The sequence below is a fragment of the Micromys minutus genome (assembly GCF_963924665.1).
Source record: "Micromys minutus genome assembly, chromosome: 10".
Lineage (NCBI taxonomy): Eukaryota > Metazoa > Chordata > Mammalia > Rodentia > Muridae > Micromys > Micromys minutus.
Window position 1 is genome coordinate 42,517,936 of NC_137979.1, and position 25,540 is coordinate 42,543,475.

Consider the following 25,540-nt stretch of genomic DNA (forward strand, 5'->3'; position numbering starts at 1 on the left):
TCAATCCAATTCTTTCTCCCAGCAGCTGAAAAGCCTCGTGAGCTGTTTTCTGGAATGTAGAAGCCCCCTCAGAGATGGGTCAGCCACAGTCCCTCCTGTGCTAGAGGCCCTACTATGTAAGCCTATGTTTTACCACAGCCTTCCCGTCCCCAGCTCCACTTGTGATGGAGTCTCCCCTGTGTCAGGACAGCTGGAGTGATGTCCCTCCTCCACAGTGGGCACAGGGACAGGGCTAGAGTGGCCCCTGTCTGGTGGGATGCTCTAGACTGGCTGTTTTGGACATCTGAGCCCAAGGCCAGCCTATCTCTGGACAACCCTCCCTGTGTGAGCACAGTCCCTTCAGATATTCCCCGGGGGCTCCCCCTCCCAGCTCTCCTAATTCCCACTTCTGATGGCCCAAGTCAGGGGAGAAGTCTTGTGCTGGATCATTTGGGACCTCAGGCTCCTCACTTCAGTATCTTGTCTGACTCCATTCTCTGCGCACAGCTTCTGCTACCCCATGCCTGGCCGAATCCTCAGTTTCTCTGTCTCTGTCTGCCCCGCCCCCACCTCAGACAAGGTCTCAGGTCCTTGGAGTCATTAGTGACTGAGGATGACTTTCGACTTGTGATACTTGCACCTCGGTAATTCTTTCCAAGGACTGGGGCGACAGACCTGCCTCACGGTATCGGACTTGAGGCTATCGTGCTGGGCATTCCTGCATGCCAGACAAGCTCTCTGCCAATATCCCTGCCCACGGGTGTCGATTTGGTCCCAAGGTCAAAGGAAGCTCTGCCACCTTCTCATCTGACCACTGGTATCTTCTGACCTTTTGCATGCCTGGGCTGCCTGCTGTGGGCTGGGCTCCTGGGGAGGCCAAGATAACAACAGAGCAAGTGGTGCATGTTCTGTAAGTTCAGATTTCAGGAAAGTATAAGGACTTTGCTCTATAAAAAGAGGACTGTGGCCTGTAAGGCCTGGGAGACGGTAGGAGCCAACCTCTTCCGCCTTTGATACACGAGTGAACAACAGTGGTTGGCAAGGCTGGAAGAGTGTGGGCCTTCTGAAATGGGATTTGAAGGATGTGTAGGAGTTTTCCAGGTAGACCCATCCAGGAAAAGGGAAGAGCATGAGGTATGGAGGTGAGAGGGTTTGCGGTGGATGGAGGGAGGAGCTCCTGGCAGAAGGCCGAACCACATGCTACAGTCTGATGACCCTTCCCCACAAGGTGAAGGGGGAGGCTGCAGAATCATTGAGTAGTAGAACCCGGTGGGAAGACTTTAGGTAAGCCGCGTACATTCATATAAGAAAAATAAAATAAATTATTAAATAAAATAAGAATTCCAAACCTAGGGGCCAACAAGGTGACTCAGTGGGCAAAGGTTCTTGTTACACAAGCCTGGTGATTTGAGTTCAATTCCCAGAACCTACAGAAAGGGGAAAGGAGAGGATCGACTCCATAAATTGTCCTTCAGCCCCTAATACATGGTATGTGCCCCTCCCATCATGCAAGCACATGTATACACACACACACAAACATACACGCACATTAATTTTCTTAATTAACAAAAAAGTCACAATTAATTCCAATACTGGGGAGGCAGAGACAGGCAAATATCTATGAGTTCAAGACTACATAGCGAGTTCCAGGCTACCTAGGGCTACAGTGAGACCCTGTCAAAAAAAAAAAAAAAAAAAAAAAAAAAACCCGAAAAGCCAAGTCCCTAGTCTTGTCCTTGCTCTCAGCTCTGTTATTCCATATGATCTCTTCTGTCATTGCCATCTTCTGTGATGTGACCTAGCCAAGAGGACCCTTAGCAAATCAGGCTTCTTCTCTTTATAAATTAGCCTGTCTCTGGCATTTTGTTATAAGAAGAGACTAACATCCAGGAAGTTGTGTTAGGGACGTGAAGGAGACTGGAAGGAAAGGTGACAAAGGAGTTACAACCAAAGTGCAGGCTGCAGGTAAACCTCTGACTCAAGGACAGCCATTCTGATGGGGATTCCAGGGATCTGCTGGAGACTGAGCCCTGAAACAGTAACTAGAGCAGTTGTCACACAGAGAGGCCAATGCCTGGATTGCACAGTTGGAATCAAGAAGGACCTGCATCATAGAGAACCCCAACCAGTATGTGGGGCTCTGAGATGTGTGTGGACATGCACTGCGCGAGCTTGTGTGTGTGTGTGTGCGCGCGCGCGTGCACGTTCGTGTATGTATAAAATACCCTAGAGACTGTGGATTCACATCTGGGTGTTGACACTGGTGGGATCCCACGGGGCATAATGGGTGCATAGGTGGATGCCCAGGACTCTCTTTTCACACGTGCACAATCCTGGGCACACTGTACATGTGTGTGCATACTCTTATGATATAAATGGAGGTGTGAGACTCTGTGTATGTGTGATGGGGCCAGTATCTTAGGACGAATTCTAGTCAAGATAGGATGTAGAGAAACAAGCCCTAAGAAAAGGTTCAGCATCCTGTAAAACTACAATTCTAGAGCTGCTTAGAAACAGCCAGCCAGGAAACGCATGCAAATCAGATGTAAATAATATGTAAACAAGCAGGCTTCTCCTTCCTGGCCGGTGCGGAGGCCCTAGGAATCTTCCTGGAGCCTCGAGGGCAAGAGCAGTGGAAAGTGTGGGATTCGGTTCAAAACCTCACAAGACCCAGAGTCTTCCGTGCATCCCATGGGATGTTTCCAGCTGCTCCGAAGCCTGATTCCCAGCTGTGAGGTGGCGTTGGGGGAGAGGGAGGAGAAAGAGGAGAAAGGAGCTCCCAGACTCCACCGGAGAGAATGGATGTCACAGTGACAGCTGGCCTAGCATGACTTCTCTAGTTAGGCCCAGTTGTTGGGGCGCCAGGGTAAGGGATCAAGGGTAGACAGGATCTTCGAGATGGGATTGCAGGGCTCTTCGAGCTTTCCTTGGCTTTCAGAGCACAGATCGTTATGGTGGAAGAGCCCCTCCACCCCTTGCCTCCATGTCTACGGAGGATCTGAGCTGGCTCAGCACACGCCATCAGCACACGCCATCGGGCCAAGACTGTCCCCTAGCGTGTTTGTCCATGTGCCAAGAAGGGCGCAGCCTGACTCCAGCACACGGGCTGCACGGGCAGTGCACGCGCAGTGCACGCGCCAGCCTTCACCCGCTGTCTGCGCCATCCGTGGAGCCGTTTCAGCAGTTCTGGGTCCTTGGCCTTGGTGCCCAGCCTCTAGGCCCCGTGCAGCAGCTGCCCGCAAATGCACTCCAGTCCCAGCCGGGCCCTCCTCCCACGTTCCCACGCTGGTGTCTACAGCAGGGCCCAGCAGGGGGGTGCGTGGTTTCCAGGCCCCACACACTCTGCTCCCCACTCTGTCGATTCAGTTTCCGATTCACACGCAGCTGGGGGTCCAGCTGCCTCCAAAGTTGGGGATCCGTTTTTTCAGATGGCATTTCCCTTCCCCAAGGTGGGAGGCTGCAACTCTGTTCCTCACTTGAGGTCCCTGGTAGCAGGATCTGTGTACCTCATTAGACTAGAGCACTTGAGAGCAGACTGTCCCACTGTCACCTAGCAGCCTCTTACAGGCAGGGTTCAGTACTGTCCCTTGGTCTGGGACAGTGGACAGACATCCTGATTTGCCTCGAACCTAACTAAAGGCCCTGTTGGAATTCATGAGAAAATGTGAAAACCAGAAGGGGCAGTGATGACTGTCCCATTCCCATAACAGCACAGGGAAACTGAGGCTGATAGAATGGGTACAGCTTGCCAGTGGCCCACAGGAATTGAGAGCAGAGGCTGAGCCCCCATCTCCTAGCTTAGGCTTGTCCTAGATGTTTTCTGGTCTCCTGCCTGTTCCTGTTCACAGGTTCCCTCCCCAGGATGAGGGTGAAGTTCTGGCCTCAGCTCACTGCCCTTGCTGGTCCCACTGGGCAGTCACTGGGTGAGCTCAGGAACGCAGCCTATAGCCAGTTACAGATGGAATTGGGGCAGGGCTGTAAGAACCTCAGGGACCCTCCTGTTGGGTAGCCATTCCTAGGGAGACTTCTGAGATGAAGATCCTGGCCACTCCCCAGAGCAACAGGCTCCTGAAGGATGCACCAGAGGCTAGCGTTTGGGGACCACAGGGCCGCTTGCTTCTGTCCTGGCCCTTTAGAAGCAGGTGAGAAGCAGGGCCCGGTGAAGACCTCAGCCTCAGCCTCAGTAGCAGCAGGAGCAGCAGCAGCAGAAAACAGCTTTATGGAGTATGCCCAGCTTTGGCCTCAGGCAACACCACCGTGAAAGGAAAGTATATCCCCTGTTCTTAGTGAGCCCAAGGAGGCTGGCCAGCCCTGTCCTATCTTTCACAGTCCCTAGGCCATCCCTTCCGTGGTAGCTGCTCAGTGTTGGCCTGTCTCCTATGGGCTGGGATCCCCGAGATTCACCTGGTGAGGTCTAGCCTGCGTCTTGTGCTCAGCCTGTGTAGATCCTCTCCTGTAACATGTTCAGGAAACATTGGGCTTGATTGGTGTGGCTTGAGAACCACAGTCCAGCTGCAGGGAGAAACCAGTTCCCTTGTCCTCACCAGCAGATCACCAGGAGGCTCCTGCTTTTCCTCTTGAACACACACTTGCCCTACCAGGGCTCCCCACCTCTCCTCCAGCCTGCAATCCCAATTGCTTCTCTCCAAACTCATATCTCAACAGTCCCTTCTGGGCCTCACCCCTTCCATGGCTTCCTACTGCTCTTGAGGACACCCTAGTTCTGTGCTTGGCATTCCCAGCTCTTTCTCCCTTGCCAGCCTGGGCCACACAAGGCCCCTGCTCTGTGGGCCCTGTTACCCTGTGCATCTCTCAGCATTTGTTGGGATCCCATGGTCCTGGAACAGGGCCTTGAGGCCACTGGGACAGACCCCACACCCCAGCCCTCCCTGCCCTGCCTCCTCCTTAGCCTGCTCCCTTTGATACCCCTCTATCACTAGTCACATCAGAACAGACTTGTTTGCGGTTTGCTTGTGTGTTCAGCATGAGTTCCAGATGGCTGGGCCGGTTACAACCTACGGCAAGCCCCGTTGTCACAACCATAGCCAGTGGTGCTCAAGGGCAGTCACTGTGAGTCTGCAAGGTGTCACCTCCCCTTGTGCTCCCAGGACCCCGTGCTGTGTGCTCACTGTCATCTTACAAGAAAGCAGACACCTCTACACCTCCACCAGGGACACGGGTGGGAGTGGGAAGCTGTGGGTGGAGCTGGGCTCCTTCTGAAGCATCCTCCACGCCCTGCATTTATCCTGTTCTGTTTCAGAGTTGAGGGGAATTGGAAATCAGAGGGGGAAGCCACTGACCAGACGACAACCTCCAAATGCTGGGTCTCTGGGAGTGAAGTGTGTATCTTATGATTCTATAAGAATGAACAAACTTGGAGCCAGGAGGGCAGTCTAGATAGACATCTGCTGGGACATTCAAGGGGGAGGCAGGGGAAGGGCCGAGATATTACAGAGGACTCCTTGGGTCCATGTTGGGAGATAGAGAGTTAAGCCACCCCCTGCCAGTCTGCTTGTTTGTCTGGGATGTCCCCTCTTTGCCCTTCTTCCTCTGCTAGCCACTCCTAGCCAGGCCAGCTGTGAGGCTGTCTGGGCCTGTCTGGGGCTATGGGGTGTGAAGACATCTGGGTATTGAGGCAGTGAGACAGGGCCCCTGGGTTTCTGAATTCCACACTGTGAGGTAAACGACCCAGGAACTCCCACAGTCTGGAGACACAAAAAATTGTCTTGCTAGCTGCGTAGGCAGGAGGGCCAGCGATTGCTTTTCTTACCTAAGGATGGATTGTGGAAAGATGCTGAGGTCCTTAGATGGACAAAGAAAAGAAGAACAAAGGACAAAGAAGTGGCTTCCCGGGTGACCACATGTGTGGTAGAGCTGGGAAAGATCTCTGGGGTGCCACCCATGGGGCACAACCTCCTCCAGGCTTCCTTCTTTGCAGGCTTTTGGCATTTGGTAGCCTGGGTTTAATTCCCAGTTCTCAGTGTTTACAAGACCCATCTTCTTTTCTTGTGTGAAGCCTGTCTGTAGCTGACAATCTCTGCTGCTGGCTGGTCTCTAAGCTCCCTGAGGTGTCTAGGCTGTGGTAGAAGAAACACTTAGGTAGGATTCTTGACAAATGTCTGAGATGAGATGAGGTTATCATGTCCTTCCCGGTCACAAGTGCCCACACCTCCCCAGAGTCCCTACCTTCTTCCCAGTCTGATCATGGACACTGTGTCCCAGATTGTACTGGCTGGTTTTTGTGTCAACTTGACATAGCTGGAGTCATCAGAGAGGAAAGAGCCTCAGTTGAGGAAATGCCTCCATGAGTTCCATCTGTAAGGCATTTTCTCAATTAGTGATCAATAGGGGAAGACCCAGCCCATTGTGGGTGGTGCCATCCCTGTGCTGGTGGTCCTGAGTGCTGTAAGAAAGCAGGCTGAGCAATCAGAGGAAGCAAGCCAGTAAGAAGCACCCCTCTATGACCTCTGCATCAGCTCCTGCTTCCAGATTTCTGTTCTGCTTGAGTTCTTGTCCTGACTTCCTTTGGTGATGAACAGCAATGTGGAAGTGTAAGCTGAATAAACCCTTTACTTCTCAACTTGCTGTTGGGTCACAGTGTTTTATTGCAGCAATAGAAACCCTAACTGAGATACAGATGTATGATGTTTAAGATTTCTTTCTGTGGGCTGGAGAGATGGCTCAGTGGTTAAGAGCACTGACTGCTCTTCCAGGGGTCCTGAGTTCAAATCCCAGCAACCACATGGTGGCTCATAACCATCGGTAATGGGATCCGATGCCCTCTTCTGGTGTGTCTGAAGACAGCTACAGTGTACTCATATACATAAATAAATCTTTAAAAAAAAAAGATTTCCTTTTGCAAGAACAGGTCTCTCCCCTCCTAACCCCCACCAAACTCAAAGAGCTGTATGTCTGTCTGTGTGTGTATGCTGAGCCCATAGACTCTGTTCATTAGACAAGCAATCTTCAGTTGAACTACATATACCCTTAGGTACGTGGAGCCGGCTTGAGAAGGGGGTCCCAGACCTCAGCTGTTTACACAGCCCCACAATGCCTGGCGTACTTCAGCGCAGACCAGGCCTCCTCTGGGGGGGCTCATACCATCTGCTAGTCTCACAGTCTGACAGGGCAGAAGTCTGTGGAGTGAGCTGTCAGGAGGTAACAATGTCATTGGTGGAGTGGCGTGGCACAGGTACCTAAGGTGACCCCTCCACTGGGTCGCATGTTCATGTAATCCTCTCCCCTTTGGTGTGACAGAAGCGTGTACCAGGTGATGGTTGTTATATCAAGATGCGATTCAAGGTCAGTGGACTTTGAGCCATCAGAGAGAGGTGACCTGGGTAGGTTTGACTTCATCAGGTGAAGAAGAGACACAGAGGCCTTCCCTGAGGTCAGAGATGCTCCTTCTGGGCCTGAAGAAGTAGCTTTCTACTTAAGGGAAGCTGCATGTGCCTGGGGCCAGGGACAGTGATGGCCTTGGCCTCAGGGAGCTAAAGTCAGCTTCAGGCTGGTGGTCACTGAGCAAGCTACAAGAACCAAAGTGTACCAATGACCACATGACCTTGAAAGGGGACCCTGAACTCCATACCTGTACCCTGAACACAGACCTCAGGCTGATAACCCACGGGACTGTCATGTCACACAGGTGTTGTTCTGAGCTGTGGGATTGTGGGTTTGCTTACTCAGCACTGGGCATGGGGAAACCTAAAAATAACAGCAGTCCCAGAGAGCCAGTCATGGGGACTGCAGGGTCATAGAGAATAGAAGGCTGAACTCGGGTCTGCCCATGCCCATCCCTCCCAGTTTTACCCACCCCTTCCCCACTATCTCCACTCCTAGGCCCAGCCTGGTGCCTGAGCTTTTTAACTCAGTTAACCCATTCAGAACCCAGATGGTCTAAGTGGTTATTTGGGGAGCACAAGGTTTCCAGTTCCCAGACCCTGACAACCTAGGACAATGCTAAACCTGTCCCAAGCACACACCCCAGTCCCAGGGCCAACTGCAAGGTCCCAAATGACACCCCCAACTCCCCACCCCACATCCTCACCACTCCCCCTCCCACAGGGCTGGCGCCACCTGAGGCTCAGACAGCCCAGGCAGACAGCAGCTGCCCCCTTCAGCTTTTCTCTGCTTCTCGTCCCCAGGCTGGCCGTGGAGGAAGAGTTCACAGCCACCATGGTAGCTCAGCAGCTGGGGGAGCCCAGATGTGGGAGAGCCAAGGATGTGGATAGTGTTACATTCAAATGGTCTGCCAGCTTCTCCAAGGAGTCAGGGATGGTCACAGTGTCTGGGAACGGAAGTGTGTGTGTGTGTGTGTGTGTGTGTGTGTGTGTGTGTGTGTGTGTTTCATTCTCTGCTCTTATCCCTCAGCCCCTTCTGAGTATAAGTAATTGAGAATCAGCTAAAAGATAGGCTTGGTGAATGGCCCTAGGTTTTCAATGAATAGAGGTGCTAACCATCCCTTCCTCTGGGTGTTTCCTGACCCAGCTGGCCCACTACCTGGCTGGAAGCAGCTGGCAAGAAGAGGCCGACCCCTCTCCAATGCCTTTCTTTGTCCACAGTGAATGTACAGGATTTGGTTTCTGTGTGGACCCCTCCCCTCCCAGCCCCTGGCTCAGGGGCTCCAACCATCCTGTCTAGGCCAGGGATCTCCTGGATGCACACAAAGAAAGCATCTCAGGTTCCCTGGTCAGGGACACCTGCTCTTTGATCTGCCCCTCTTCTTTCCCCAGGGTACTGGGTGTTGCAGGGTGAGGCTCCGTGGAGGGACAGGCACCCAGAGATAAGATCTGGGGTGGGAAGGAGCCTCAGATGAGAATGACTTTAAAGTGCCGACAGACATACACACACTCACACACACACTCACACACGCACACACTCACACACACACTCACACACGCACACTCACACTCACACACACACACACTCTCATACACACACACACCACCACCACCCAAGCCTGGGTTATAGGCTGAAACCATGCCTAGCTCTCTTTTATCTTCTGGGCCAGGCTTGCAGACCAGGTGGAGTTGCAAGCAGTTCAGAGTTGGGATCCCAGCTCAGTCCCAGCTTACCACACACCAGCATGTGTTCTGGAGGAACTCCTTGGTTTCCACTCCTCAGCTCTTCCCTTCGCTGCCAACTCCTCTCCTCTCTGGCCATGGTCCCTCCCCTGAGGACTTCTCTTTCATTTCCCCACTCACACCCCTCAGCCCCATCTCTACACCTTGTACCGGTCCTTCCCTCTTCAGAGTGCCTTCTGCTGTCTTCCTTTTTCTGTGGTCCAAAGGGAAACGCCTGGTGAGCCGACAAAGGTTTCAATCAACTATGGGATCTAAGGCAGGAGCAGAATGGACCATCCTAGGTTTGTAGCTTCGGCTTAGGGTGGTATTCCCAGCCCCTTGCACACGCAAACACGCATACCTGCACAAAGGCAGAAAAAAACACAGCAAAATATCTGAATAGGACACCCAAAAGACGGTAGAGATGGTAAATCACCATGAGAAGCACTCCGAGGTGTATGCCTGAGACCTGGACATTGAAACAAACGAGATACCGCTACAAGTCTATCCGAATGGCCAAAACAGAAAGCAGCGATCAAATCAAGTGCCATCAAGGATGCAGGGCAAGGGGACACTCATTCACCACCGATAGGAATATAAAGTGGTGAAAGTATGTTGGAAGATGTGGGGATACACAAATGTAACACACGGTACTGTTGGAGGGCGTTTCCTTCTGAGCTCAGCAGCCATTAATATCAACTTGTTACAAAGGTTTCTTTTTCTGTGCATTGGTGTTTTACCTGCATGAATGTCTGAGGGAGGGTGCCCAATCCTCTAGAACTGGAGTTACAGACAGTTGTGAGCTGTCATGTAGGTGCTGGGAATTGAACCCGAGTCCTCTGGAAGAACAGACGGTGCTCTTAACCGCCGAGCGGTCTCTCCAGTCCCCCATTATCACCATCTTAATTCAAGGATCCATGATTACTGAGAAAGGTCAGGCCTGTGGATGTTCCCTCTCAGAAGGGGCTGTTGGGAGGTCATTAGACCCTCACCAGAGGTCCTAGCCACTCCCTTCCACCTAAGCACCCCTTCTCCCCCACCAGCTATGTGTAACTCTGCCTTCACATGGTCCTGGAAAATGCTGTTATGTTTTGCATATGCTTGACCCAGGGAGTGGCATTAGTAGAAGTGGCCTTGTTGGAGGAAGTGTGTCACTCTGGGGGTGGGCTTGGAGACACTCCTTCTAGCTACCTGAGGATGCTCAGTCTGTTCCCAGTTTCCTTTGGATGAAGATGTAGAACTCTTAGCTCCTCCTGCACCATGCCTGCCTGGATGCTGCCATGCTCTTGTCTTGATGATAATAGACTAAACCTCTGAACCTGTAAGCCAGACTCAATTAAATGTTGTCTTTATAAGACTTGCATCGGTCATGGTGTCTGTTCACAGCAATAAACCCTAACTAAGACAGATGCTAACGTGTAAGAGACAGTGGGCTAACTAAGGAGGGACTCCATCTCTGCAGATGTGGAGCATTTGGTGACATGGGTGTTTTAATCACCCATGTTCCCATAGCAACTCTTTAATCATGCTTCTGAATGTCTCTTAGTTTTTTGTTTTGTTTTGTTTTGTTTTTGTTGTTGGGTTTTTTTTTAAGTCTTGATTTTTTATTACTTAAAAAAGCTGCATATTTATTTTGCTTTCTGACTCTGTGCTTGTGCCTTCAACACTTTCACAACGATTTTCTGCTCTTCAATCAGGAAAGCCCACTTGATCCTGTCACAGACACACTTGGCACACATGGAACCTCCATAGGCCCTGTTGACGTGCTTCTTTGTCTTAGACAATCTTGTAAGGACTTTGGGTCTCACAGCACAAACCCCTCGAAATTTGTCTGGGCACACACCACATGTGGATTTGGATGCTTTCCCAACCTTCTTGGTGTAAAGGTAAACAATCCTGTTGCCAGGGGTTTGACACAGCCTTATTTAGTTAAAGGCTGTATTGTAGGAAAGCCTATGATGGTATGTCAGATGCTGGATTATTCTGAGTGCCTCTAAGCACCGTCTTGGAAGAGGAAAAGGATGTCGGTTTTATGTTGTTGTTGTTGTTTTGTTGCTGTGAAGAGACACTATGATTGTGGCAACTCATAAGGGAAAACATTCAGTCGGAGCTGGCTTCAAACAGTTTCAATGGTTTACTCTATTATTCCTATGGCAGGAAACCTGATGGTGTGCACGCAGACACAGTGTTGGAGAAGGAGCTCAGAGTTCTACATCTTCATCTGAAGGCAGAAGATACAGACTGCTTTATTGGGTGTAGCATGAGCAGGCATATCTCAAAGCCCTGCCTCCACAGTGACACACTTCCAACAAGGCCACACCTCCTAATAGTGCCCGTGTGCCAAGCATGCAAACACAGAAGTCTACAGACACCACAACTATTCAAACCATCACAGAAAATAAGACCAACTCCCCGGTTCACCAACCTAGCCCTGGGTGAAACTGTAGGGTTTGTTGATGGTGGTGCCCAGTGTGGGATGTATGGGTGTCTCTCCAGGAAAAGTTATTGCAAAGACCTAAAAATCATACCAAGCATCTACTCATTTGATTTGCAAACTTGTGTCCTCAATGCATGTGTTTTTTAGCAACTTTATAGCTTGCTGTCAACACCTGGGAGCAACCAAGATGTTTCTGGAGGCGAATGAATAAACAAACCACGTACACCCATCCAGCAAATATTATTCAGTGATAAAAAGACACAGGGGAAATCAGAATGGGAAATTCTAAGCGAAAGAAGTCGGGAGATCACAAGGGAGAACCAGAATGTGATGGGGTAGTCAAACCATCACATATATGAGCTGCTCTCCCTGAAGAGGGAGCGAGGAAAGACGCCATGTGCCTTGGGAAATGAGAGAGTCTCTGAGATAAAGGCTGGAGCTAGTGCATAAGTGCTACGCTTTAGCTGAAGTCATTGGCTGTGGGCTGATATTCTCATACACCCCAGACACATACTGAAGCTAAATAGTTAAGCAAGGGATTGACAAGCGGCAGGAGCCAGGTTTCTTTCTGTGAGGTGGGAGGAAGGAGGGATGGAATGATTGACAGATTAGATGCAGATTACACACAGACTTACCACATACATCCCTACATTGCATGCACTAGCATGCACTCACGCACTTTCTTGCTCTGTCAGCTAAGGCCTAGGAGCCATCACGTCCTGTTAGATATGAATGTACTTTATACCCATGTCCTGGTTTCTAATAATAAATTCAGCAAAAGGAACCTGGAGCCCTTAGCGAAATGGCTGACTTAGGACTTTAGCAGGTAACACAAGATGATCCTGGAATTTCTGTAAGTGCCAGAGGTCAGCACGTGCTTGGATCAGACAAACCAAAGCCCCAGAGTGATGCTGAGAGGGCACAGACGCTAACTGAAGGAGCTTCTAAAGACGTCTCTCGTGGATAATTATGGATGCTTACTTTTGTTCCTCTCATTTTTTTTTTTTTTTTTTTTTTTTTTTTTTTTTTTTTGAGACAGGATCTCACTCTGTAGCTCAGGCTAGCTTCACAGTTGTGATCCTCCAAACTCTTGCTATCAAGGGTTGGTATTATAGGCATGCACCACCACACTCTGGTCCAATCATGAAAAAAATGAAGCAACTAAACTAAGTAATGTTGGGGTGGGAATGCTGCTCATAGACTGACTGCTCATCTACATGAAGCTTTGATTCCCACCACTATATAAATTATATGTAATGGCACATGCCAGACTCAGGAAATAGAGACAGGAGGACCAGATTCAGGTCGTCCTTGGTTACATACTATGTTCAAAGAATGGTCTGAGATGTTAGAGACCCTCACAGAAAATTCAAGCAGTATGATAAATTATATCCCATAATATAAAATAAAATATCTACGAATCCACGGTGATGTAAACAAATGATTGACCAGACATGGTGGTGCTCACCTTTGACCCCAGCATTCAAAAGGTAGATGCCAGAGGATGACAATGTTAAGGCTAGCCTAGCTTACGTTGTGAGCTTCAAGTCAGCCTGTGTTACCTAGAAAGATTTCAAAACACTAAAATGAAATAAAACAAAGAAAAAAGATGGAGAGAGGACATATCTAGTGTAAACTTCCAAATGCATTCTGTACAGCCTGCTGTTTGTATGAAGGAGTTCACATCTGGAGATTCAACTAACCATACGTCCTAGGGTTTAGGAAGTAGCTCAGTTGTTAAGAACAAGAGAGCTCAGGTTCAATTCCCAGCACCCACCTGGTGACTCCTTTCTAGCTGTCTGTAAATGCAGTTATAGGAGACCTGACACTTTCTTTCCTTCTTTCTTTCTTCCTTCCTTCCTTTCTTTTCCTTTCTTTTTTTTTTTTTTTTAAGATTTATTTACTTATTATATATAAGTACACTGTAGCTGTCTCCAGACACGCCAGAAGAGGGCATCTGGTTTTAATACAGATGGTTGTGAGCCACCATGTGGTTGTTGGGAATTGAACTCAAGACCTCTGGAAGAGCAGCCAGTGCTCTTAACCACTGAGCCAGCTCTCCAGCCTCCTGACACTTCTAGCCTCTGAGGGCATCACATGCATGTGGTCCACATGAATACAGAAATTCAGGCAAAACACAAAAAATACACACAAAATAAAACAAATACAGGGCTGGAGAGATGGCTCAGCATTTAAGAGCACTGGCTGCTCTTCTAGGTGATCTGGGTTCAACTTCCAGCACCCACATGGCAGCTCACAACCGTCTGTGACTCCAGTTCCAGGGGATCTGACACCCTCACACAGACACGCATGCAGGCAAAACAGCAGTACATTTAAATAAAATAATAACATTTTGAAGAATTAAAAACTACTTACAAGAGACCCTGTTTCAAAAACTAAGAATTTTTAAAAGTGAAATTAAAAATAACAAAGAAGCTATAGACTATAGACAGCAATACTACACACATATAGAACGTATATCCATAAATATATGGAAACCTCTAAAGATTCAGCAACTAAGAAGAAAGGTTCTATGAGTGAGTTACTCAATTTAGTAATTTTATAATTGTTTGTTTTTCTAGACAGGGTTTCTCTGTGTAGCCCTGGCTGTCCTGGAACTTGCTCTGTAGACCAGGTTGGCCTTGAACTCACAGACATCCACCTGCCTCTGCAGGTGTTACTTTGTAAACACATACTATTTTGTCAATCATATCCTAACAAAGATAGAGGGGAAAGTAAAGATTCTGATGGGAAAATAGGGCTTCTTTCTTTTCTTTTCTTTTCTTTTCTTTTGAGATAAGGCCTCACATAGCCCAGGCAGGTTTGAAATTCCTTATGCAGCTAAGAATAACCTTGACTCCTGCCTCAGCCTCCCAAGTGCTAACATTATAGACATGCATCTCGATGCCTGGCTCAGAAAAACAATATTCTTTTAAAGAAGAAAACAATTAAATAAAAAACAGGCAAAAATCTGCTGGAGTTGTAGCCCAGGCTTGGAATAGTTGCCTAACATGCTCGGGACTCAGAGTTTAATCCTTTGCGCTGAAAACATAAACAAGCCAAAGATCTGAGTCAATGTTTTGCTAAAGATGATAGGCAGATGGCAAATGGTTTAAAGATATTTAACAGTGTTAACAATGGGGAAATGTACATTAAATTGTGCCATGACACCACAGTATGTGCACCAGCATCAATGGCTAAAATAGAGACTCTTAAGTGTTAGCAAGGGTTTGGAGAAGCTGGGACTCTCTCATCCACAGTGGGGGAGGGGAGGGTCATAAGATGGTACAGCTATCCTGGAGGACGATTTCTTTCAAGCTACGCATATAGCTAACCTATGACTCAACCATTCCATTCCTAAGTGCTTTTCCAAAAGAAAAGAAAACGTACCTGTCCACACAGAGACTGAACTCGAATGCTCATAGCTCTACCTGTAATATCAAGTCTCACACAAAAGCCTCCACTTCCTGCTTAGCCAGCCATGGATGCTATGTTTTTTTTTTTTTTTGTATATTTTGCTTTGTGCAGGCCAGGCAAGTACTCTAAAACTGAGCTCTGTTTTTAATTTTTAATCTTGAAACGAGATCTCACAAAGTTGCCCAGACTGTCCTTGAATTTTCTAGGTACCCCAGACAGACTCTGCATTTGTGATTCTCCAGCCTCAGCTTCCCAGTACCTAGAATTGCAGACCTGTGTCACCAGGCTCAGCTGTGATGGTGGCTCCCGACTCTTTGCTGCAGAGATAGTCACTGACTGCTCTGACATTCCTTTTTTCTGACCTCCTGGCCTCTGGGAACTATATTTTTGACACTAAGCCACTAACATTTGCTTTCTGTGATTCGTTCCAAAGTTGATCCAGTCAGGGGGCTGGAGAAATGGCTCACTGGTTAAGAGTACTTACTGTTCTTGCAGGAAACCCAGATTTAGTTCCTAGCATCCAAGTTGGACAGCTCACAACTACCTGTACCTCCCGTTCCAGGAATCCAAAGCTCTCTTCTGGCACCTGTGGGCAATACACAAATGTGCACATATATATACTTAGGTACATACATAAATAAATAGATACATATTTTAATGATAAATACACTGCAGGATTTGATCACGTGAGTATTGTTTGCTACAAAGCTGAGCAGTGTGCTGTGGTTACAATGTAACTATGACAATAAACCCTTGTCCTTTTATGGATGGGGAAACTGAGATCAGAAAGCTTCTGAGTTCTGTTGAAGTGAGTGGGAGGGATGCAAAAACCTTTTCAGTTGCCTCAAACCTGGTTACTTTTGCAGGGGGGAACTGGAACCAAGATAGGTGTCATTTGATTTGGAAAGAGGTGGGTTGATGATAGCAAAAACTTAAGCCTGGGAGAGTGACAGTGTTAGATATTGAGAACATTGATAGAAAATATATACAGGCCTGTATCTATTAAAGTAGCTGAATTAACAAAGAATAACTTTCCAAACATAAAGCACCAAGCCAAATGGTTTTACTGGTGAAATTCCATCAAATATTTAATAAAGAAATTAGATTAGATCTCTACAATGTATCCAGAAATAGGGAAGACAGATTCTCCTTCTTTTTCTCCTCCTCTTCCTCCTGCTTCTCTTTCTTCTCCTTATCTTCTTCTTCTTCTTCTTCTTCTTCTTCTTCTTCTTCTTCTTCTTCTTCTTCTTCTTCTTCTTCTTCTTCTTCATCTTCTTCTTCTTCTTCTTCTTCTTCTTCTTCTTCTTCCTCCTCCTCCTCCTCCTCCTCCTCCTCCTCCTCCTCCTCCTCCTCCTCCTCCTCCTCTTCTTCTTCTTATTATTACACAGAGTATCACTATGTAGCTCAGGACCTCTTGGAACTTACTTTGTAGACCAGGCTGGCCTTGCCCTCATAGAGACCCATCTGCCTCTGCATCCCAAGTGTTGGGATTAAAAGTGTACACTACCACACTGGGCTGATCAACATCACTGATGAACTAATATGCAAATTTAAGAAATTGAACCCAACAATGTACGAGAAGAATTATACACCACATTCTAGTGGATTAATCCCAGGGACACAAAGTTCCTGATTTGAAAATCAACTGATGCAACTTATTATTCCCAAAGGATAAAAGAAAAATAAAGTCAATCACATGATTATCTCAATAAATGTGGAAAATCGTTTGACAAAATATAATATTTGAATTGAGGATGTAGCTCTATGGTAGAATATTTATGTACCATGATCAAGTGTTTGGATTCAACACACCCACACACTACAAATTTATAATTTTTAAATGTTTCTCCAAAAAACGTTATAAGGAATACCTACAAAAACCTACAGTTAACATTACGCTTACAAGTGAGAAACTCAGAGCCCTCTGTCTTAGACTTTCTATTGCAGTGATAAAACACCATGACAGAAAGCAACCGGTGGAGAAAGGGTCTGTGTCATCACTTAGGGAGGCAGGCCAGGAACTCAAGCAGGGCAGGAACCTGGAGGCAGGAACTGAATCAGAGGCCATGAAGGGTGCTCCTCACTGTGCCCACGTGGGACCTCCCCTATCAATCATTAGTCAAGAAAATGCCTCACATTCTTAAAAAGTTATGGAAGCTTTTTTTTTTTTTTTCAGTTGAGGTTTCTCTTCCCAGATAACTGACTTGTGTCACATTGACAAAACAAAATGAAACAACAAAGAAAAACAAACTGGGACATCATCTTACTGGAATTAAATAAGCAAGAATACCCTCTCTCACCTCTGCTTTTCCTTCCCTCCTCTACCTCACCCTCTATTTATTTATTTATTTATTTATTTATTTATTTATTTAATGTGTGTGAGCACACTGTAGCTGTCTTCAGACACACCAGAAGAAGGCATCAAACCTCATTACAGATGGCAGTGAGCTACCATGAGGTTACTGGGAGTTGAATTCAGGACCTCTGGAAGAGCCTCCAGTGCTCTTAACTGCTGAGCCAGCTCTCTAACCCCCATCCCCTTTCTCTTTCCTTCTGTCTTTTCGACTTTCACAGGGACAAAATGTACTTCAGCATATAAATTATGACACATCCACACAAAGACATAATATTCATTGCAAAAGAAAAAAAAAGAAAGAAATGACCTATTAGACCAACGAAAACTCTTATTAACAAAAGACAGAAGGCAAGCCAGGAGCGGTGGGATTTCAACTATGTGATGTTCTGGAAAAGACAAAACTATGGATGTGGGGGAAAAACACAAACAAACAAACAAACAAAACGGTATTACAAGTTGCTGGGGAGGGAAGGGAAGGAAAAAAGGGAGCGTGATAGAGATGGTGAGTGGAACACAATTTTTTTTTTTTTTTTTTAGTACTCCCATGATGGTTACAATTCATCATTCATTTGTCAAAACCCATAGATCATACACCTGCCCAGAGAGCACTCCTGTATACAGTGTGGATTTCAGCTGTCGCTATTTCCTTGGAACTGAAACACTTCCTTCTGAAGGGATGCTCAGAAAGTTAGGACTCAGGAGGCTCTGCCTCTCCGGGATATATAGACTGGAAGCAGTGGCTGAGAAAGCAGAGACTCTTCCCTGGAGCTGCCTGGAGGTTGAGCAGTGAGCTCCAGGGATGAAGTTGGATGGAGTTTGGGATGTTGGAATCACCCATGGTCCTGCAAGAACTTTCAACAAGCCCATTGGTGTGGTGTAATTGTTTTTCTGATTTGTTGCGTGTCTCATCTGGCAAGCAACAGGGTGCTCTAGACATAACCCTCTAAGTTTGTGGATTGTGGTCAAGTGTAAAAGATGCTGGCTGTGAAGGAAATTATCTTCAGGAGACAGTTCATGGAAACTCTTTGTGCTTCCTGCCTAGGTTTCCCGAGACCCTAAAACGTTTCCAAAACAAAAACAATGATTAGTATTTCTTTTAAGATTTATGAATGTGAGTACACTGTTGCTCTTTTTAGACACACCAGAAGAGGGCAGGATTCCATTACAGATGGTTGTGAGACGCCATGTGGTTGCTGGGAACTGAATTCAGAACCTCTGGAAGAACATCCAGTGGCTCTTAACCTCTGAGCCATCTCTCCAGCTCTTGAAAACAAAGATTATTAAAAATAAAAAGCCTGAGCTCAGAGGGAGGAACTTGTGGTTTGTTTTTGAGAAGGGTGATTCACTTGGAGTGTGGCTTCGCCAGGCAAGCTGGGCATGCGCACATAAGGCAGCATCTACAAGCCAAAAGGAAAACAGGTCTGGGAGAAAGTAGGCTTTGGGAGCTGGCGACTGGTGTGTGTGTGGGGTGGGGGTGGGGGGATGGGAGGGTTGCTTAGGTAATGGCACAGTTGCTGGAGAAGGGAGATAAAGGATTCCCCCAAGCTCCTGACTTCTAGTTACGGGCAAAGAAGATGCACCCTTATCCCCAAGCCCACTGGGGTCACAGGGAGGCTGAGAAGTTGGGGCTTAGGAGCCACAACTGGGCTGTACAAGGAGAAAGGTCATGGGGCACCGTGGACTATGGACACCAGGGACAAAGGAGGGACACCTCCATTTTTCTTGGAATCTGAGGTTTGTCGGGCCAGAAGGGTAAGGGGACATAAGCTTGCGAGGGGCAGGCTCAGAGGTGTTTATAGGGTGAAAGGCGTTTATAGATGGGGGAGGGAGTCTTCATAGGGGAATTCTGCACAAATGAAGGGCAAGGACTTTTCCGCGGGCCGCTTTGATTTATTATAGAAAATTTACCGAACTGCTTTAAGAACGGGGCAGGGGTCTAAAAACACCTTAACTCCATCTTTTGACTTGGTCAACAGTTCGATTTCCTTCTGAAAAGTTTTTCTTGGCAGAGAGAGGAGGGGAGTCCAAGGAGGTCCCGGTCCCAAGACATCAGCTTGCCTGGAGCCAGAAGCCAGGGACCTGAAGGGTTTTAACCACGTGTTCATCAGAAAGAATAAAGAGACCTGGTCTCCTACTAGTTCCTATCCTGAATCCCACTAGGGTCACCATTCTCTGACCTCCACTCGTGGAGGGGGCACAACACAGCGCCATTGAGAGAGAGGCTGTATCATAATTGAATCCAGGGACCTTGAGACAGGCAGAGGCCGATAGATTTCCCCGGCCTAATTAGACGTATTTTTTTAAAAAAAACAAAAAACCTAGGAAACAAATCCATATGGTCTGCGATTCTTTTCTCAGGCTCTTTACCCTCCTGAAGTCGTAAATGTCGTGGGCTTTTTAGCACCAGGGGATTTGGGAGTGGGGAGGGCCCACAGCTAAGGTTTCTCTGCTTTAGCTGGGTCCAGAATCTGGAGTTTCAGCGCCAGGGTCTGCACCCCCACCCCAGACCCTGGCTCTCTCTACTCCTGGCACACAGCCTCCATCCCCACACCCACGCAAACCTCCCTTCTCCCTCAGGCCTCTCTACCCAGTTCCCCAATTCCACAATCACCCGACACACCCCACCCCACAGTCCAGGCCCTCTCCCCTCCATCCTGTGGCCCAAATACATCTCCTTCCATCTGTCCTCCAACCTTCCCCCCCCCCCCGAACTAAATCCACAACCTTCTGTCAGTCTTCTCTCGTGTGACCCTCCCCACCAGGGATGGAAGTTGATCAGAGACAAAATGTATGTCTTTTCCATCAACTTGGCGAGGGGTAGACCTTAAAGTAGCCCCCAAGTAAAGCTGTAAACAGGAGGCTTCAGACGCTGGCGAAAAGGACCTGCAGAACTTTATATCGATGCAGACATCGGTGTACAAAGGGGTAGAACCTGAACTGGAAGTGTGACCCCTCCAGACTGTGTATCTGCCACTGCACCTGGGCATTTCTGTAGGACCAGGGAGATGCAGGCTTCTGCATTAAAACAAGGGAGGCTTGGTGACTGAGATTGCCAAACAGGGTGTTCAAATTGAGAGAGAACAGCCTGCTTGCTTCTGAGAGCATCCCAGCTCTGGAAATCTAATTCACAGCCTCTGAGACCCTTCTGCTTCCCTTATGGGGATTGTGAAAAGAATCCAGAGTACTGAGGTCCTTTGGTGTCCAGAGGGGATTGATTCCAGGGTCCCTTTGGAAATAACTCCCTGACCCCACCCCTGCTGGTGTTATCAGTTTTTCAATAGAAAGATAAAGTGTTTGCCTCTACTCACCCTGCATACTTTAAATCCTCTTCAGAGGACTATAACACCTGATTCATTGGAGTAACCAACGAAACAGTGTGTGAATGGTTGCTATAATGTGTTGCTTGGGGGAACGACAAGAAATTCCGTACTTTAATACAGATGCAAATTTTCAAGAGTTATTTAGTGTGCATGTTTATGTACATGCTCGAGTGTGTGTGTGCATGCATGCGTGTGTGTGTGTGTGTGTGTGTGTGTGTGTGTGTATGTGAACACCCATGATACTTTGTGAGTGTGGAGGTCACAGGACAACTGCCAGAAGTTGGTTCTCTCCTTTTGTTTTTGAGGCAGGGTCTCTCTTGTTTTGAGGCAGAATCTGCTACCCTGCCCTCATGTGAGTTTCCAGAGGATTCTCCCCCTTCACCCTTGCAGTAGGCATGCTAGGATTATAGATGCAAACCACGAAGAATCCAGGTTTCTAGTTTGTTGTTCATTAAATGTAGGTTACAGGGATTGGACCTAAGTCCATACATATGTTCACTTACTGAGGTACTCTGCTGGCTCACACTTTTTTGTTGTGAGCTTTCAATCCGTTATTTGTTGACTGTGTGCCTGCAGAAACCACAGCTATAGAAAGCTGACTGCACTTGGAGACCCGAGATCTCAAAGGTGGCCCCACCGATGTTGCACAGCCATTGAGTGATTTGGGGAGAAGCTTCTTTGAGCCTCAGTTTCCTTGTTTACATTTGGGGTGACTGTACAAACTGTGTTCATCAGCACAGGCCAATTAGTAAGAGTCCATCTGTTCTCAAGGAACCCGTGGTCCAGGTGAGACCTGAAGGGGTTGAGGGACGCTTGTGGGAAAAGCCACCCAACAGACAGACATGTGAGACCTAGCTCAGCAGCCAGGGTCTCTCTTTCTCTCACCTCCCCTACCTTACACCCTTCTCCCAGCTCCTGCCTGGGAGGCCCAGGCTGCATTTGCTTAAGAAAGTGAAGCCTGTGGGTGGCTTCTCCTCCTTCTTGGTGTCAGCCAAGAATGGGGGAAGGAGCAAACTGCTGGCCTTGCTGGAGCCTGAGGGACAATCAGGAGTAACTTCTGCCAAACATGTCAAGCTGGATTAAGTCAAGGGGCTGGCCCAGTTACAGTGTTTCTCTCTGCTCTCCTCCTTTATCTGTCTCACAGTTGGGGTCTGGGTCCTCCTTGAAAGGCAATGTGGTCCTTTTGGCTGTGAGTAGAATAGTTGATCAAGTAGGTGGGTGGGAACAGGCTGTGCTCCCTATTGGTGGAAGAGAGCCTCACAGCAATCCCAGGATTCCGAGCGCTCACCCAGAGTGCTGAGGCTGGGGGTGAGTAGTGGCTGTGAAAAGGGTCTCGGAGATGAGTTGGTGTATAATTTTTTAAAGATTTATTTATTTTATGTTTAATCTTCAGACACACCAGAAGAGGGCATCAGATCCCATTATAGATGGTTGTGAGCCACCATGTGGTTGCTGGGAATTGAACTCAGGACTTCTGGAAGAGCAGTCAGAGGTCTTAACAGCTGAGTCATCTCTCCAGCCCAGTTTATAATTTTTTTAAAAAGATGTATGTATGTATGTATGTATGTACTTTGAGACTGTGTCTCAGTATGTAGCCCTGGCTGTCTTGGAACTCACTCTGTAGACCAGGCTATCCTCAAACACACAGAGATCTACCTGCTTCTGCTTCCTGAGTACTGGGTCTAAAGGCATGTGCCACTAACACCAAGCTTTTGTTTGTATTTTTGTATTATTTGAAATTATCTGTAAATACGTGCACAGGAGTGTTCAGTGCCCACAGAAGCTCTGGCCTGGAACTAGAGTTACAGGCAGCCGTGAGCTCCCTGACGTGGCTGCTGGGACTCAAACTTAGGTCCTCTAGGCGAGTAGTACATGCTCTTATCCACTGAGCCATCTCTCCAGCCTCAGCTTATAATGTTTTTAAATATATAAATCAAGGTCTCAAAATTACATGCAAAGGACTGAGGTGTTCTGAGGCAATGTGACATTGAGACCTGGGTAGAGAGGCAGAAGGATGCAGCTGGTGACAGGTAACTTAGAGAAGCCCCACCCTCCACTCCCCGCCCCCTGTGGGCAGCAGGTTGCAGTTAAGGCCCCCATGCAGGGAAGTGCAGGGTGCTCTGGAGAGGGGCGGGCTGAGGGAGTGGAAGGGGTGCAACTGATCCAGTCAGGCTGCCTGACAGGCATAAGGGGGACAGGATGGGAGCCAGGCTGGAAGGTCAGGGTGCGGTTCCTGGCGGCAGGGAGGGGGAAGGGTGACCTCTAATACCAGAATTGGAGAGACGGTGACTCAGGGATAATTTGACATAATTATATTCATAAATATAATTTAGCAGGCTTGTGCTAGATCCAGCCTCATGCAGTATTAACATTTAAGTAGCGCAGCAAATTGCCCAGTTAGTAACTAATTATCCCCATTTTACAGCTTAGGGAATAAGAGCTCAGATAGGATTTGGGACCAGTTTCCCCAAGACCCCAGAACTAGTAAGTGGTGAGTCCAGGAGTGTACGGCTCTAAAGCTCAGTTTTCTCTTGTAACCCAAGGGAGGGGATGGAAATAACCAGGAAAAACAGACAAGCCTGGAGACATCTATTTAGAACATTGTGGAGCTACCTGGCGGGATCCAGCAGAGACCAAGGGAGGGTGGCAGTGTATTTGCAAGGCAGGATTTCTAGCCAGGCAGGATGGATCATGACTATAATCCCAGAATTTGGGAGTTGGGGGAGAAGAATCATTAGGAGTTAGAAGCCAGCCTGGGCTACAAAGTTGGAGAGATGGCTCTGTGGTTAAGAGCACTTGTGCTAATCTGACAGGGGATCTGAGTGAAGTGCCTAACACCCACATGGTGGCTCACAACCAACTCCAGTTCCAGGAGGCTCTGGCTCCCTCCCCTCTCTGGCCTCTGAGAGCCCGAGCCAAGCGCACGGTGCACATTCGAGCAAAACATTCATATACACAAAACCAAAAGTCAGTCTAAGAGGCTGGGGGCGGGGGGGAGGGACAGATCGACTTCTCTGAAAAGTCTCAGATCCTTGGGATTCTCTGTGGATCCGCATGGTGATGAGGCAGCCAAAGATGGATGGATCGGTCCAGGCAAGGTGCCCAGTGCGGGAACAAATGTCCAGCAGGATCCTATCTTCTGGCCCTACTCCTCAGGACTGCCCCATGGCTCTGTGCCAGGTTCCCAGCAGACCCAGCCTGCTGCGGCTGGGGTGAGGGTCTGGGAAAAGAGAGGAGGTGGCTGTGGCAGTGACATTACTGTCCAGAGGGCAAGCTCTGGACTGGGATCCTCTTTCTCCTTCCCCTCCAGGCTCCTGCTGTCCCTGCCATTCTTTGGAGGGGACAAGAGATGCTGGAAGGGGATCCCACCACAAGTCAGGTTAATTTATCTTCAGTCTCCATTTTAACCCCGGAATTACAGTTCTCACTCCAGCCTCACCCCCTGGGGCCTTTATCTCCATCACACGGGGCACCTCCACCTCCCATTTCAGCCTCGTTGGCAGCGTATCCCACCTGGGATGGGTCCAACTCAGTGTAAGGCTCTGTGGGGCAGGTGGGGCTCTCACATGGGCAAATCCCTGGTTTTCCATGCTCTTGTCTATAAAACCAGGCTTCTCGTGAAGACCCAACAAGCTGATTATATGGAAAGGACAGTGATTGTGACCATGCCTTGTAAGCTTTAATGTGCAGGACCAATGTCATCTGATATCACCAAGTAGTGTTTCCAGGGGTCCCTGACAGGCAGTTTTGTCCCTTGGGGTTTCCAGACCTAACTTGGGACTAGACCCACCCAGCCTAGTGTGGCTGCCCCTATGTCTCCATGCAATGGCCTTGTTAATGGAAGACTTAGTGAATAGGCACTGATTCCTTGTTGGGTCTGCCTGGGACATCCTCAGTAGCAGTAAGCCAAACAGATTTCCCCACTACCCTCTCTGTCCTGGGCTAATCAGGCGACCTGGACAGGAGAAACACTAACTACAATCTGGCCTGGATGGGCATCTCTGTCCACACCCCCACCCTTACCTGAGTCACTGTTCTGGGCTTACCCAGCTTCAGGGCTTCTGGCAGTCTCTCTGGAGAGGCATGTGACAACCTGACAGACATGTGGCATGTGCCCAACCCATGTGTTGCCCTAGGAGGGAACTGGGTGCTCTAAACTGCTGAGGTGGTTTTTCTGTGAACCTCCTGTGATTTTGGCCTCCTGCACTGTGCGTTGGCTTCTAGGCAGTTACACATACCACCCCATAACCATCCTTAACACGCACACGCACATGCCCATGCACACACACACACACACACACACACACACACACACACACACACACACTGCTCTGAGCATTTCATTGGCTCACAGAGCCTGGTACCTGCTTCTCCAAGTCTCAAGGAGGCAGCGTTTAGACAGAAAATCTAGGCTGTGGCTCCTGAGACAGAATCCAATCTCACTAACACAGACAACATCTGCCTTCTTTTTGACTAGTCCTAGAACTCCTAGAGAGGGAGTCACTGGCTCTTGCCGGCCGGATATTGAAGCAGCAAGAGTGGGCTCCTGAAGACTTCAGACAGCCCCTTCTTCCAGCTGTGTGATCAATGAGGAGTTTAAGGTTACCCAGACATAGAGCTTAAGGCTCCAGACCACGGGGACCCCACTTTGCCTTGTTCCTCACACAAAGAAAGCTTCCTGTTCTTCTTGGGAAGAACCTTTCTTCTTCGATTCTCAGCACAGCCTCTGGGTGACTTGCTCAGGGTTGTCTCCTGTCTTAGGCTCCATACTCTCCTCTGAACACAGCCACCTGTCTCTTGCGCCCTTGACAAGGCCAACCCAGTGCCTTGCCCATTTAGGTTCCCTGCCCTGGAGATCCCTGCTACCTCCTTCTAGAACCTTGCTGCTTTCTTAGCATGCCTCAACTCAGATGTAGACCTCTTAAGTCTCTGGTCAAGGCCTCCGGACCTTCTGCCTCGTCCCTTCACT

The 25,540-nt window shown here is 48.3% G+C and overlaps 1 pseudogene across 1 annotated transcript; it reads right to left on the reverse strand.

The window, feature by feature from the left end:
* Positions 1 to 10,669: 10,669 nt before the first annotated feature.
* LOC308425207 (large ribosomal subunit protein eL34-like) lies at positions 10,670 to 24,032 on the reverse strand (annotated as a pseudogene). The gene is made up of 3 exons: positions 24,011 to 24,032; positions 21,466 to 21,604; positions 10,670 to 11,045 (listed from the first exon to the last, which is right to left on the reverse strand). The product of its transcript is annotated as a large ribosomal subunit protein eL34-like (transcript).
* Positions 24,033 to 25,540: the final 1,508 nt, after the last annotated feature.